The sequence below is a fragment of the Eutrema salsugineum genome, unplaced genomic scaffold (genome assembly GCF_000478725.1).
Source record: "Eutrema salsugineum unplaced genomic scaffold, Eutsalg1_0 scaffold_20, whole genome shotgun sequence".
In the NCBI taxonomy this organism is placed as follows: domain Eukaryota; kingdom Viridiplantae; phylum Streptophyta; class Magnoliopsida; order Brassicales; family Brassicaceae; genus Eutrema; species Eutrema salsugineum.
In genome coordinates, this window is record NW_006256828.1 from 151,518 (window position 1) to 166,680 (window position 15,163).

At 41.0% G+C, this 15,163-nt stretch overlaps 1 long non-coding RNA gene across 4 annotated transcripts; it reads left to right on the top strand.

The window, feature by feature from the left end:
• The first annotated feature begins 12,007 nt into the window (after positions 1–12,007).
• On the top strand, positions 12,008–14,950 carry LOC112086389. 4 transcript variants are annotated; one of them, XR_002899505.1, is made up of 4 exons: positions 12,008–13,447; positions 13,525–13,631; positions 13,805–14,005; positions 14,129–14,950. It is a non-coding gene; the product is annotated as an uncharacterized LOC112086389 (long non-coding RNA). The 4 variants fall into 4 exon arrangements; XR_002899503.1 differs by having other exon boundaries at positions 12,008–12,819; positions 12,987–13,631; XR_002899504.1 differs by having other exon boundaries at positions 12,008–12,819; positions 13,043–13,631.
• Positions 14,951–15,163: the final 213 nt, after the last annotated feature.

The window sequence follows — 15,163 nt, forward strand, 5'->3', positions numbered from 1 at the left end:
CTACCCAAACTAATACATCACTGTTGGCCGGCTTGGAGGTGGTTTTGCGCACCGTCCTTAACCGACTCGTTATGATCGATGTGGGTGAATATTTGTCCTTTTGCTCGGGCTCCTTTTGCAAGACTATCCGCCCGAACATTTTCATTCCTCGGGATATGGGAGATGGAAAACTCTGAGAAGTTCTCACGAAGGATACGTAGATTTTCTAGCTCGGACGTGAAAGACGGCCAATCAGCTGGGGATTCCGTCATACTCACTAGATCCGAACAGTCAGTCAGAAAAAGCACTGCTCTTATGTGTCGTTGGCTCAGGGCTGCCATAGCCCACAAAAGACAATCCATCTCCGCATGAAGGGCGGAAAGGCTTCTGCGGCATCCTTGTTGGCCAAACAGCTCCTCTTCCCCAGCGTTCACCAGGCTCCACCCGAGTCCACTGACAGGTCCGTGATCAATCCACGAGGCATCGATCCAACATGTTGGGACCCGTTGGTTCGCAGGGGAAGGTGTTTGGGGACGAGAGGGGCCTAGGGCCCCCCCGGGGGAGACCTCTGCTTCCTCTGGTTGGTTCGCCATTCTCCAGCTCTCCGCTTCCACCTTTGCGTGGATCAAGGTGTCTTGTGGGGAAATTGATTTTCCGTTGAAAATTTTGTCGTTCCTTGCTTTCCAAATGTACCATAGGATCCAAGGATATAAATCCTTCTGAGGGTCCGTCATGCCTAGCTCTTTTGTTTGCCAGAAGAGAAAGCTCATATTTTGGTAAATAGAAGTACTCGGGAAGAGGCCCGGAAGGGACGGAAAGTCCGATAACGCCCAGACTTGAAGTGCCGGGGGACATAAAAATAGGAGGTGATTTATAGATTCTACGGGGTCGCCACACCGGGGACAGCTTGTGTCAGATCCAAGATGTCGGTATGTTAGATTCTGACCTGTAGCCACACATCCTGACAAAGTTTGCCACATGAAATGCTTCATTTTGCCGGGGCAGCTGGTTTTCCAAACCTGTCTTTGCAATACCGTAATGCTCGGTTCCCCCACCATAGTAGGTTCCCGTTGTAATTTTGACCTCCTAATTAGGTCATAGCCCGTCTTGACCGAATAGAGTCCTGATTTTGAATGGTTCCATGCGTATCTATCCAGGCATCGGTTGCGACTAGGTCTCATTCCTAGAATCAGGGAAACATCCTCTGGTTGGAAGAAAACCCTAAGAAGAGGAACATCCCACTCCTTTGTATCTTGCCGGATGAAGGAGTAAACAAGTAACCCCGGGTCCTGATAGCCGATTTGTGGAGTGGCTCTCGCCGGTCGAGCTCTAATATCCGGGATCCATGGTTCGCTCCAGACCCTTGTATTTAAACCCGACCCTATCGTTTTCCGCAATCCCATCATTAGATATGGTTTTGCAGCTAAAATGCTCCGCCACCCATAGGATGGGGAATAGACGCGACGATCCTCTAACGGATCCGATTCTCTGTAGTATCGTCCTCGTAGAACCCTGGCTAGAAGAGACGAGGGGTAATAAATAAGGCGCCATAGCTGTTTAGCTAGAAGGGCTAAATTGAAATCTTGAAGATCTCGGAAACCTAGACCTCCCATATCTTGGGTAATGCATATCTTGTCCCAAGCTATCCAGTGGATCCTTTTGCTATTCTGCTTTGAGCTCCACCAGAAATTAGCAATGGCACTCCGTAACTTATCGGTCACACTTTGGGGAATAAGGAAGCATGACATAACATACGTAGGAACAGCCTGGGCAACAGATTTAATCTGAATTTCTTTTCCACCTTTGGAGAGAAGTCTCGCAGACCAGGAGTTCACTCTAGTACTAAGTCGATCATGGACGTAGGAGAAGACTTTCCTCTTTGACCACAAATTTGTTCTGGGAGCCCCAGATACATGCCCATACCTCCCTCTGTTGTTATTCCAATAGCCTCTTTTATGCCTTGCTTCAATGTCATATCGACTCGGTTCCCAAATATAATAGATGATTTGCCTAAATTTAGTTGTTGTCCCGAGGCTGAGCCATATGTGTTGATGATCTTGAAGATCTCGGTTCCTTGTTGGATATCTGCGCGGCAGAAGAACAAACTATCATCCGCGAAGAGTAGATGGGATTTTGGAGGGCTTGCTTGGGCTATTTTTAGCCCAGAGATTCGGTTTTCCCTTTCCGCTCCATTTAGGAGAGAGATCAGGGCCTCGGTACAAAGAATAAATAAGAAAGGAGAGAGAGGATCTCCTTGTCTTAACCCTCGTGTCGGAGTGATATGCCCCCTTGGTTCTCCGTTTATCAACACTTGGTAGGATACTGATGAAACACATAACATCAGAAGGTTAACCCATCTCTCAGAGAAGCCCAATTTAATCATTAAGGCTTTAATGAAGCACCATTCCACTCTGTCGTATGCTTTGCTCATGTCGGTCTTGATGGCCATAAAGTTTTCTCTGCAAACCGGGTTAGTGCGAAGGGCATGGAAATTCTCTTGCGCTAACAGAATGTTATCAGTGATAAGCCTCCTAGCCATAAAGGCCGATTGGGTCTCTGAAATTAGGTTAGGTAGTGTCTTTTTAAGTCTTTTACACATGAACTTTGAGATAATCTTATAGCTCACGTTGCATAGACTTATCGGACGAAATTCTGTCATAGCTCTAGGTTTTTCTTTCTTGAGAATCAGGCAGATGTTGGTCTGATTTAGTCTGGGATCAAAAGATCCTGATATGAAGAAATCTTTTACTAATTTTACAATGTCGTGGCGGAACTCCTGCCAGAAGCTTTGGTAAAACTTGCTCGTCATTCCATCGGGTCCCGGAGCTTTATCAGGGTTGATATCGAACAGCGCTTCTTTAATCTCGTCTTCTGTGGGTTCTTGAATGAGGCGCTGGTTAGACGACTCTGATACTTTCTCGGTGATAAACCGGAGAGCATTATCTGGTTCCGGGGGTTGTGACGAGGTGAACAGATCTTGGAAGTAATGGGAGGCTATTCGTTCAATACCTCGTGAATTTTCCACCCAGTTCCCATTTTTATCCCTCAAAGCGACGATTCGATTCCGGCTTCTCCTTTGTTTTGTGAGCGCATGAAAAATTTTTGTGTTTCTATCCCCGGATTTTTGCCATTGTTCACGGCTCTTCTGTTTCCAGAATGTTTCCTCCTCCCAAAGAGCAGTACAAAGGTTTCTTCTAATATCTTCAACTTCTTCTAGTGTAGAGTTTTCGTCGTCTTGGGCTGCATCCAATTTGTTTTTGAGTTCCTCTATCATCTTCTCAGAATTAGAAAATTGGGTCTTTCTCCACCTATAGATACTGTTTTGGCAGTTTGCTACTTTCCGATGGAAATCCCGACGTGGGATTCCATCCAAAGAGCCCCAGCCGGAGATTACCGCTTCTTTGAATCCTGGTTTTCCCAACCATCTTTTATCAAATCTAAAAGACTTCTTCTTTCTTCGATTGTCCACTTGGATGCGGGCCAGTACAGGACGGTGATCTGAACCCCATAATTTAAGGTATTCCACCGAGGTATGGGGGAAGGCAGATTGCCATTCTCCATTCCCCACCGCTCTATCCAGGCGACACTTGATCTTTCCATTACGTCTTCGTCCAACCCATGAGAAGGAATTCCCTTTAAATGGAAATTCGAGCATCCCACAGTTGTCTAACATGGTTCGGAAAGGGATAAACGAGTATTCCGGTCTCCGTCTTCCTCCCCGTTTCTCATTGTTTCTGTAGATTTCATTGAAGTCCCCAATCATAAACCAGGCTTCTTTTCGGGAAAGACTCATTCGGGTGAGTCGTTCCCATACGTATTCTCGGTTTTGATGACCGGATCTCCGTAAACGAACGTTAAGAAAATTTTATGTCCGTCTAGACTGGTTTCTACATCAATGAGATGTTTATCCAAATAGGAGATAGTAACTAAGGGATCATCCATATAAAAAAGGGCTAGACCGCCGCTACGACCTCTCGGTTCAACAGTACAGACTTGGTCATAGCCAAAATACATTTGCATATCTTGAATAAAAAGCCGATTGTTTTTAGTTTCCGATAAAAATAAAAAACGAGGAGAAAAACAGTGATGCAATTCTTCTAGGTGATCCTTCGTCAGGTCGGCTCCCGCCCCCTGACAATTCCAGCATATCACGTTCATGGGTTATGTTTATCCGGTTTCTGGGTTTCCTCCCCCCCGGTTACAGAGTTTTGTTTTTTCTTCTAGGCCTTAGAACCCTTATCTCCCTTGGGCTTATCTTCTTGATCTGCATATGGGCCTGGACCTGTTTTTGGGCCTTTTCCTTTCCCCTTAGTTTTTGGAGAGACACGTCCCATGGGGAAATTCCTCTTCTTCAGGGACAAACCGCGAGCCGCCGGCGATCTCGGCGCCGGTTTCTTTTTTCCGGTCACCCTGGTGCTCGTGTCAGTTTCCGCCGCCGGTTTCTTCCCTCCATCGGCCTTTTCGGGGGATCTAAATCAGGAAGCAGCTTGGAACTTCGGCGGATTCGCCTCTGGGATCGCGAGCTCATCGATCATCTCCTGGTCTTCTCCATTTTGATTCTTCGCAGGGCTGTCAGCATCTTTCAGAAGTTCGTCCAGTTCCCCTTCATCGAAGAGATCATCGTCGTTCATCCATTCGTCTTCTTCATCAATGCCTTCAATCGTTTCATTGTTATTAATCAAAGCAGGATCCTCCATAAGCTCATCCTCCAGCAGCTTGTTCTCCTGGTTATTGCGGAAGGTCCTTAAGTCTCCGCCTGACTCCATGACCACTTCCATCGGGAATTCAAGCTGTTCGTCGTTTGGTTTTGATGTGGTAAGATTTAAGTCTTCTCTATCTTCCTCCAGAGTCTGTTCATACCAATTTTCATGGATACAAGGTTCCAACGGAGGTAGAATCATCGCATTGCTCAGCTTGGGATCGCCTATGATGGAGTTTGATTCAATTGGGATCACAGGCTCAAAAGTGAGAGCTTTTTTTGCTGAACTGCCTGCTTCTGAAGATTCACCGGTTTCATACATCTTCCCTTTCCCCAGATTTGATGTCTTACTGGTAAGGGAGAGGTGGAATGGTCTGCTACGCATGTGCTCCGGGGAAGAGACTCCCTGTTTAGCTTTGGCTGGAAGATCCGAGATAGTTCTCTAAGAGTCAGAAGACTTGGTTGGCATTGCTGCGAGTCTCGCCAGTGGAGGTTTAGCAGAGGAAAGATCCTTCCCAGGTATGTCTTTTGGTTTGTTCTTCCCCATCTGTTTCTTGCTTGCTGCGAAGGATTCTTCGTATCGTCGCTTTCGGTATCCAGGTTCCTCATCTCTTGAGTCATCTCTGGCATTCGGGTGGCTTCCATCTGCAGGTTCATGTCTTCTTTCATACCTTCTTGCTTCAGCTCGGTAACCAACGCTTGATTCGATTCTGTTCCAGACGCTATCAGGTCTTCTATCGGAAGGGCGTCTTTCATCGAGGATTTGATTTCCTTTCTTATCCTTCAGAGGTTTGGAGCTTCCATCCTTGGCCTTTGTCGAGAGCTTGCGGGTTTCTTCCAGCAGAGGGAGGGTGGTTCTGTCACGGAGAGGTAGCGAGATCTGGCCTGCCTGTCTTCTCATTTGCAAGACATCTCTGTCGCGTATCAGGTCATCTCTCGATGCTTGAGCTAAGCTCCTCTCAGCCTCTCTTTCCCTCATCTTCTCACATATTGTTTATAGATTTAAAACAATACCGTTAAAACCTCAAAATTTACATAAAAATTATTAGATTAACACCACAATATTTTAAATATATTATTAAAATACTCATATATAAAATTCATATCTTAATAAATATAATTGATTACATAAAATTTTTATTAATAAAATACTCACGCGTAGCGTGGACGCAAAATCTAATCTTATATATAAAAGACTATCAACTCTCTGCAGCTGAGTGACACATCAGCAATGGAGAGAGTGACATCTGTCAATTTAAAATATTAATAAATAAATAATTAATTAAATTTAAAGCAAATACATTAAAGAACATATAAATAAACATTAATATATATATATATATATTACAATGAATTCAAATTGATTTTTATATAAAATTTATAAATATTATATAATACAAAACTTTTTAAATGCACCATTCTATTTTCTTTTTTAAGTGATTTAAACTTCATTTTCAAATTAAAAATATAATTAAAATTTTAATGCAAGTAAAAAATAATAAAACTTAATAAGTTTAAAGTTTAAAATAATCTTTTATAAAACTCCAACTAATAAAATTATAAAACACAAAGAATATTAAATAAATGATTAAAAGTTATTAAAAATAATAGTTAAATGAAGGGCGTCTACATAAAAATATCATACATGTTTTTTTAAATTTAAAAAATTTGGAATCAATAATATATATATAACCAAAAAATTCAAAATATAAAATTAAGAAAGTTAACAAATATTATATTAGTAAGATTTACAATAATAAAAAATATGAGAATCGAATAACAAATAAATATTTATCTCTGATATTCAAAGTATATTTTTAAGTGAACGATTACGTTTTTATACATAAATTAAAATAGTAATTTTTAGTTCCTTGTTATCTTGTAAGAAAAATTATACTATTTAGCACAATTAGGTGTAAAAGAGATTACAAATAATATATCATCAAGAAAAAAATGAAGAAAATAAAATATTTTAAACACAAACATTGATTATAAACATAAGATTCAATACAAATTATAAAAATATATTATTTAAAATATAAATTAAAATAAGATCCGCGCAGGACCCTAAACCCTAAACCCTAAAATACTCACGCGTAGCGTGGCCGCGTCATGTCAGCATCTCTAAAAGTGCCACCGGTCTTCTTTCATAGTTTGATGCTCACGCGCTTTTACTCATGCCTTCTTGTTTTCCTCTCTTTAGTTGTGAATTTACTCTCGACATTAATTTTTTCCTGCGTTTACTCTTCTACCCTTCCCTCATTTATACGAAAATCAATTCGTTTTAGTTTTCTCATCTAACCATTCGTACTTTAAATCTACCAGGAGAAATATTGATACAAATGAGTGGGAGATTGGGTCTTCTCAGCTTCGCCTCTCTTCCATGGAAGCCACAAGCAAGGTCAGCGGCTTTAGACTCAAGAAGGAGATTGTGCTGGTAAAGTGTTCTAGGCATTCATAATCCATTTAAACGAAATCTTGTAACATCGTTTTTGGGTTCACAACAAATGCAACGATTATGGTGCTTATATAGATTGTGAGAAATTGGTTCTCGGTTTAATACTTTGGTCCAGCTAAATTAAGAACGGTTGAGCTGGTTATGAGTCCAACAGAGAGTATTGGGCCAAGGTGAAACGGTGTGGCCCAAAGGCAAGCGATCAGGTCGTTTTGGAGAAAGGATAAGCTTTAACAAACTCTAACGTCTATATTTAGTTAGTTTGTCTCTCTCCTTGATCTGTAATCTTAGAACGAGAAATCTCTCTGTAACTCGAAGCTCGTATAGTGGATTTCCAGGTGCTGTTCCTGAAGAGAGATGTACCCAGGTTTCGGGGAACTCTATACGTGCGTGTGTTGTTAGTTTTCCTTCCACAAGCTAAAACCAGCGAATCGAGAGAGAGAGAGTGAGCTAAGATCGAAGTAGATTGGATCGAACAAATCGAGTCGAATCGATAACAAGTGGTATCAGAGCGAATCCAGGTTCAAGGAAGGTGCTCAAGGATTCGATCTAGCTCGGATCGAAGAAGACGAAGATCAAAGGCTTCGAAAGGATTCTTGAAGCGAAGGGATCGGAAAGTTTCTTCGATCGGATCCCGAAATCTGAAGACTCAGGGAGTTTCCTAAATCTTCTTTCTATTCCATCTGTTAGTTCAATAAAGCTACATCGAATATCAGGAATCTATCATAGACTTAACCTGTGTAGGGAAGATTGTGTTAGATTAGCGGTCTCGTGTGTTTCTTGACACTCTTTGTTGATTGTTACTTAGATCTGGTTACTCTGTCTTGTTTCTTAACAGCGAAAGGTTAGATCAAGGATAATCAGTCATGGAGCCAACTCCAGGAAAGTTCGAGATGGAGAAATTCGATGGCAAAGGGGATTTTGGAATATGGAAGTACAGGATGTTGAGACAACTCGAGATCCAGGGTTTGGGATCAGTTTTACAAGAGAAGACAAAGTTAGCCAGTCACCGATGAGAAGGGATCTGTAGTTGATCAAAAGGATGATCCGAAGGCAGCTGAAAAGGATTTGAGGGTAAGAAATCTTTTGGGAACTTGTGTGTCTGATCAGATCTTGAGGAAGATTATGTTCGAGCCAACGGCATTGGACATGTGGAAAGCCTTGGAAGCAGATTATCAGACTAAGTCGCTCCCAAACCGGATTTATCTCAAACAAGCGTTTGCAAGCTTCAAGATGGAAGGTAATAAGTCCATGGAAGATAACGTGGACAAGTTCTTAAAGCTCATACAGGATCTTGCCAGTCTACAGATTACGATTAGTGATTAGGATCAGGCGATACAACTTCTTACCAGCCTTCCTTCTGCGTATGAACATCTTGTTCACACTCTAAAGTATGGGACAGGCAAGGACTCTTTGACGGTAAAGGAAGTAATCACATCGGCATTCGCTAAGGAGGCAGAATTGAAGCAGAAGGGTATGCTTTCAAAACCAAAAGGGAATGCTGAGGGGCTCTATGTCGAGTCAAAGAAGAAAAAGGAAAGCAAGGGCAATGGTAAGCAGTCAAAGGGAAAAGGCAAAGAGAAGTCTAAGGACAAGAACAAGTTTGGGCCAAAGGCATGTTGGATTTGTGGAGATGAAAATCACTGGAAGAAGGACTGTCCTAAGAGGAATAAGGATACTACTACAGTGAATATAGCATCGAAACTACCAGAAGCAATAGCTTTAACGGCCAGCGTTCAAGGTCCAAGTGATGAGTGGGTACTTGACTCTGGATGTACCTTTCATATTACACCGAGGAAAGAACTGTTATCTGACTTTGTGAGGTGTGAAGAGACCAAAGTGCTTATGGGTAATAATACGCATTGTTTGGTTAAAGGCAGAGGAAAGATAACTATTGAGAACCCTGATGGCTCTATAGTTACTCTCAGCAATGTCAGGTATATACCAGATATGGGTAGGAACTTAATATCCTACGGTCAGCTTGAGCAGTCAGGCTGTAAGTACACTGGTGGGGACTTTGAGGTTGTCTTCTTCAAAGGACAGAAAAAGGTGTTATCTGGAAAATATGAGCAAGGCTTGTATTATCTAAAAGGAAGAGTCTTAATACCAGAGGCGAACGTGGTAAGTGGAGGTGATGAAGTGACAAGAAAATGGCACTCAAGACTCGCTCATATGGGACAATTTTCAATGGATGCTCTAGTCAGAAAAGGGTATCTAAAGAAAGAAGAAGTTTCAAAGCTGGGATTCTGCGAAGCTTGTGCGCTAGGAAAGTCACATAAACAAAGCTTCCAAAAGGCAAGACACACCACTAAAGAAGTTCTCGACTATGTTCACTCTGATCTCTGGGGTTCTTCTACGGTTACACCAAGTTTATCAGGAAATCAGTACTTCTTGACATTTATTGATGACTTCTCAAAGAAAGTATGGATTTACTTTCTAAAGTTGAAAAGTGAAGCTTTCCAGAAGTTTGCAGATTGGAAGATTCTAGTTGAGAATCAGACGGGGAAGAAGCTTAAGTGTCTGAGAACTGATAACGGGCTCGAGTTTTGCAACAAACAGTTCGATGATTTGTGCCGAGACACAGGGGTTAAAAGACACAAAACGTGTCCATACACTCCACAGCAGAACGGAGTTTCCGAGAGGATGAACAGGACCATTATGGATCGTGTAAGAAGCATGCTCTCTGAGACAGGTTTGAAAGGTGAATTCTGGGCAGAGGCGGCATCCACTGCGGTATATATAATAAACAGATCACCAGCTGCATCAATAGACTTTGAGGTACCCGAGACACTGTGGACAGGAAGTAAGCCGGATTATAGTCATTTGAGGTGTTTTGGATGTATGGCTTATGTGCACGCCATTCAGGACAAGATAAGTCCGAGAGCTTTAAAGGGTATCTTTGTAGGCTATGCTCAGGGCACCAAGGGATATAGAATTTGGTTGTTGGAAGAACGAAAAGTCGTTATCAGTAAAGACGTTATCTTCCATGAAGAAAAGCTATTCAAAGACCGGAATGCTGACACTCTAAGTCACTCTGCATCTGACTCAAGGCGTGTCATCGGAGTTCCACTGTTAAATACCATCGATAGGTCCCAGAACTCTAGAAATGAGTTGAGCGAGGAGGACTCACATCTAGGAGAAGTTGATTCTGAGCACATTGCAACAGAATCTGACAAAGATGAAGAGTCTAGCTCATCTGATGAAGCAGACGATGTTACTTCTACTGGAGGTGACTTAGACCACTATCTGTTGGCTAGAGATCGTGAGAGAAGAGTAATAAGACCACCATCCAAGTATGAAGATGCTGATTTTGTAGCATATGCCTTGGCCACGTCGGAGGTTATTAATCTGGACGAGCCTAAGACATATCAGGAAGCAATGAGCAGCGAAGAAAGGGAGCTGTGGAATTCAGCGATGGATGAGGAAATGGACTCTTTAGAGAGAAACCATACATGGGACCTAACAGACAAACCCAAGAAGCAAAGAGTCATAGGCTGTAAGTGGGTTTACAAGCTAAAGCCAGGTATACCAGGAGTTGAGAAACCTAGGTATAAAGCTAGGCTGGTAGCTAAAGGTTATGCTCAAGTTGAGGGCATAGATTACAATGAGGTTTTTGCCCCTGTGGTTAAACATGTATCCATCAGACTGATTTTATCTTTGGTGGTTAATCAAGACATGGAACTTGAGCAACTTGATGTGAAAACAGCATTCTTGCATGGAGTATTGCAGGAGAGAATATATATGAGTCAACCAGAAGGGTACATCAAGAAGGGCAATGAAAACAAGGTTTGCCTACTAAGAAAGTCTCTCTACGGTTTAAAGCAGTCACCAAGGGAGTGGAATTTCAGGTTTGATACATTCATGGTTAGAAATCGGTATAAGAAAAGTCAGTATGATTCGTGTGTGTATCTGAAAGGAAAGACAGCAGAGGACATGGTTTATCTTCTTCTGTATGTCGACGATATGTTGATTGCTTCAAAGGACGTCTCTGCAGTCACCTCGCTCAAGACTCTCCTCAACAAAGAATTCGAGATGAAAGATCTCGGGCCTGCAAGGAGAATCTTGGGGATGGACATCTTCAGGGATAGAGAGAAAGGTATACTGGTTTTGTCTCAGGAGGAGTATTTGAATAAGTTTCTCAAGACGTTTGGCATGTGGGAGTGCAGGTCAGTCACTACACCTATGGGTTCACAGTTTAAGTTGCAGAGTCTTACAGAGAAAGAGGCTGCAGATCAAGCTGGAACGATGGACAAAGTTCCGTATGCGAGTGCTGTTGGTAGCTTGATGTATGCAATGGTGGGTTCTAGACCAGACTTAGCTTACTCAGTGGGGTTGGTAAGCAGGTACATGGGGAACCCTGGGAGAACACATTGGCTTGCAGTTCAATGGATTATGAGATATATTAAGGGAGCTGCTAAAGTCTGCCTAACGTTCAACAAAGAAGAGGAGTTTAAGGTAAAGGGTTATTGCGACTCAGACTATGCAGCGGATCTGGACAGGCGAAGATCTATCTCTGGTTACGTTTTCACTGTTGGAGGTAATACGGTGAGCTGGAGATCTTGTCTACAGAAGGTGGTTGCTTTATCCACAACGGAGGCTGAGTACATGTCTTTATCTGAAGCTGTGAAAGAGGCACTTTGGCTTAAAGGTATATGTGAAGAAATGGGTTATGAACAGGGAGCAGCAGAAGTTCATTGTGACTCGCAAAGTGCGATCTGTTTGGCAAAGAACAACATGTTTAGTGAAAGAACGAAGCATGTGGCTACTAAGTATCATTTCATCAGAGATGTTATAGTGCAAGTAGATGTGTCAGTATTGAAGATTCATACTACAAAGAATCCAGCGGATATGTTAACCAAAGTTCTATCAGGGAATGCGTTTAACAGGTGCCTGGAGACTTTAAAGATCACTGCCTAAGTTGGTGGTGAAACGTCATTGCTGTTGATCAGGTGATGACGTTAATGCCTCAAATCAGGTGTTGGTTTGAGGGATTCCGGGTTTAAGGAATCGCATTATGTTTGCTTCTGGTGATCAGGAAGTGAAGGGAGTCAGAGTTCATAAGTTGAAATCTGCAATGTGCTTTGATCGGTGTTTGAGAAGCACATCAGGAATGGAGATCTTCAAAGTTTCTTTTAGCTGGAACTGAAAGAAATCGAAACCAAGGAGGAGATTTGTGAGAAATTGGTTCTCGGTTTAATACTTTGGTCCAGCTAAATTAAGAACGGTTGAGCTGGTTATGAGTCCAACAGAGAGTATTGGGCCAAGGTGAAACGGTGTGGCCCAAAGGCAAGCGATCAGGTCGTTTTGGAGAAAGGATAAGCTTTAACAAACTCTAACGTCTATATTTAGTTAGTTTGTCTCTCTCCTTGATCTGTAATCTTAGAACGAGAAATCTCTCTGTAACTCGAAGCTCGTATAGTGGATTTCCAGGTGCTGTTCCTGAAGAGAGATGTACCCAGGTTTCGGGGAACTCTATACGTGCGTGTGTTGTTAGTTTTCCTTCCACAAGCTAAAACCAGCGAATCGAGAGAGAGAGAGTGAGCTAAGATCGAAGTAGATTGGATCGAACAAATCGAGTCGAATCGATAACATAGATCATTCTCGGGTATTTTTGTTCTTAGGGACTGAGTATTAGTGTATGACACATGTCTATTTCACATTGAGTATTGCCAATGAATCTATCAAGGTAATTTCTCGTATACTCTAGCTACTACAGTATATCGCTTCCCTAGAAAATAGCGGCTTCCAGAATATTGGGGGAAACGGGGTTTTCCTGTGTTGACAAAGAGCGAGAATCAAAGATATGTTCTTTTTTAATTAATTTAGTAATGTGCTATGTTGGTATATGCGTAGATTGGGTGTGTGCACTTGTGTATCCATTGATTCTCAAGGCTTTCAAATTGTTGCAGCTTGGTTATACTGAGGAGTTGTTCTGAAGTCCGAGAAGCGTATCCCTTTGCGCCTCGTCTTTGTATTAACAGTCTTGCTATGTTCAGCAAAATCCAACTGGTTGATTCCGATTCATTCAACTTTCCATTGTAAGCATCTTAGATGTAATTTTTTGTTTTTATCTGTCTTTATTGGGTTCTATTTGCATCAGAAACTTAATCTTGGTGAGGCATGAGTCATAAAGGTATAAAACAAAAGTAAAATCATTTTAAGTTTACCAATAATAATAGTCACACACTACTTTGTCAGTCTCTCTTTTAATCTTCAGAAGCGGAGCAGTATGGAGAAGACAATGGCAATTGATGACCATATAGGTTGTCCAATGAGTTATCTGATTGCTGAAGCACGCACGAGTGAAGACTCAAGTGACATCTCAGTTTTTGCTTCTCGTGGTTCCTTTCTTACATCAATATGTTACCAACTATTTTTTGTTTCTCTGTAGCCTAGAACCACAGCTTCTCGTATGGTGAGCCAATGAATGTAGAATCTACAAGACAAGCTTTGTGTGATATGGCGTTACGGTTTGGTGAAGGACGTGAAGAGTCAATGGTAATAACTGCCCCATTACTCATTAATATCTCAGGAAGAGTCACTAATAACAGGCTGAATTTACTCTCGTCTAAAAAGTTTCGTTATGTCTATTCCTCTATGTTTCTTACTATTTACCTTAATAGATACGTAAATCGAATTCCCCTTCTTTCACTGAACTACAATGTTGTCAGCCGGTGAGCCACGAGGATGGAATGTCTGTCGAGACGGTTTTTGGGAGAAAAAAAGCCCCTTTCAGTAAGGCCTTTCCAATCACAAATTTTTTTACTGACACTAATACTCAGTATCACTGGTACCGAAGTCCATTTACGATCCGTCATCTAAAGGAAATGGTATAGTCTTTTCTTGACCCAAAGACCACAGCTAAGATTCAGGTAATTAAGCTTTCCTTTCATTTCAAGATCCAAACTTTACTTCTTTTTCCACTTGAAAGACTATAGTCTATAGCAGTCTCGGTTAGTTAGTAAAAAACCTCTGCTTCTGTTCATTAATGGCAGGTTCTTGGCAACCAATACCAAAGCAAACTGCTAGAAATCATTCACGCCAAGTGCTAACTTGATAACTCTTTACATGTGACTTTGGAACTGTTGTTTTATCTTCAGATAAGCATCTAAAGACTCTCTTCTCATTGTTTGTTTAGTGAACTGCCTTTGTGGGTGGTACTTGTACCTGCGCAGCAGTGCCGGTTCGAAAAAATTTGAGACCCTGTGCTGCTAATTTATAATAGACTTTATAATATGTAATTTTTAAAATATTTATATGGTAAACTAATAAAAATATTTATCATATATATAAGTGAGAAGTGAGTAAACAATCACTTGAATAATTAATTTAATAATTTAATATTAAACACTTTAACCATCAAAAATATATGAAAAGAATTATCAAAAACTAAATATATACGTTATAAACCATTTATAAACAATGAGAATAAAATTAATTATGATAAAAAAAGTTTCTGTAAAAACCTTCTATTATACACTTGACATTACATGTTGTACTTAAAATTTGTTTATATTTTTTTCATAATTTTTTTTAAAAACAAATGTTTTAAAAAACTATAATAAACCTCAAATCATATTGGACTCTGTGATGTATATCATGTCACACGTGCTAAATGCCGGCCCTGCTGCGCAGATAAAGATGAATCTATGCATTCAGACAAAGGTTCATGGAACGACCCCGAGATCTTAATACATGGAAGTCGAAAACGTTGCAAGTAAGACGGCAGTCTTTTATCCTGTATTGCCTTCTTCGGAAATGAATGTTGTGTATGGTTGACAGCTGTTTTGTGATTCTTCACAATTTTGCTTACAATACCTATTTGGTTGTGTATTTGCATGGTTACTTGGTGTGTAATGTGCATATTTAAGTTGTACTATATATTTATATAATAGAAAAAAGAAAAAAAACCTCATTGACTTGCCTAAAGATTGATCAATGTTTTTTTTAATTGAATTACATCCGGAATATTTACAATTTTGAATTCATATCAAACTCCACAAAAGTAACACAGTTTTGACTTGGCTAAA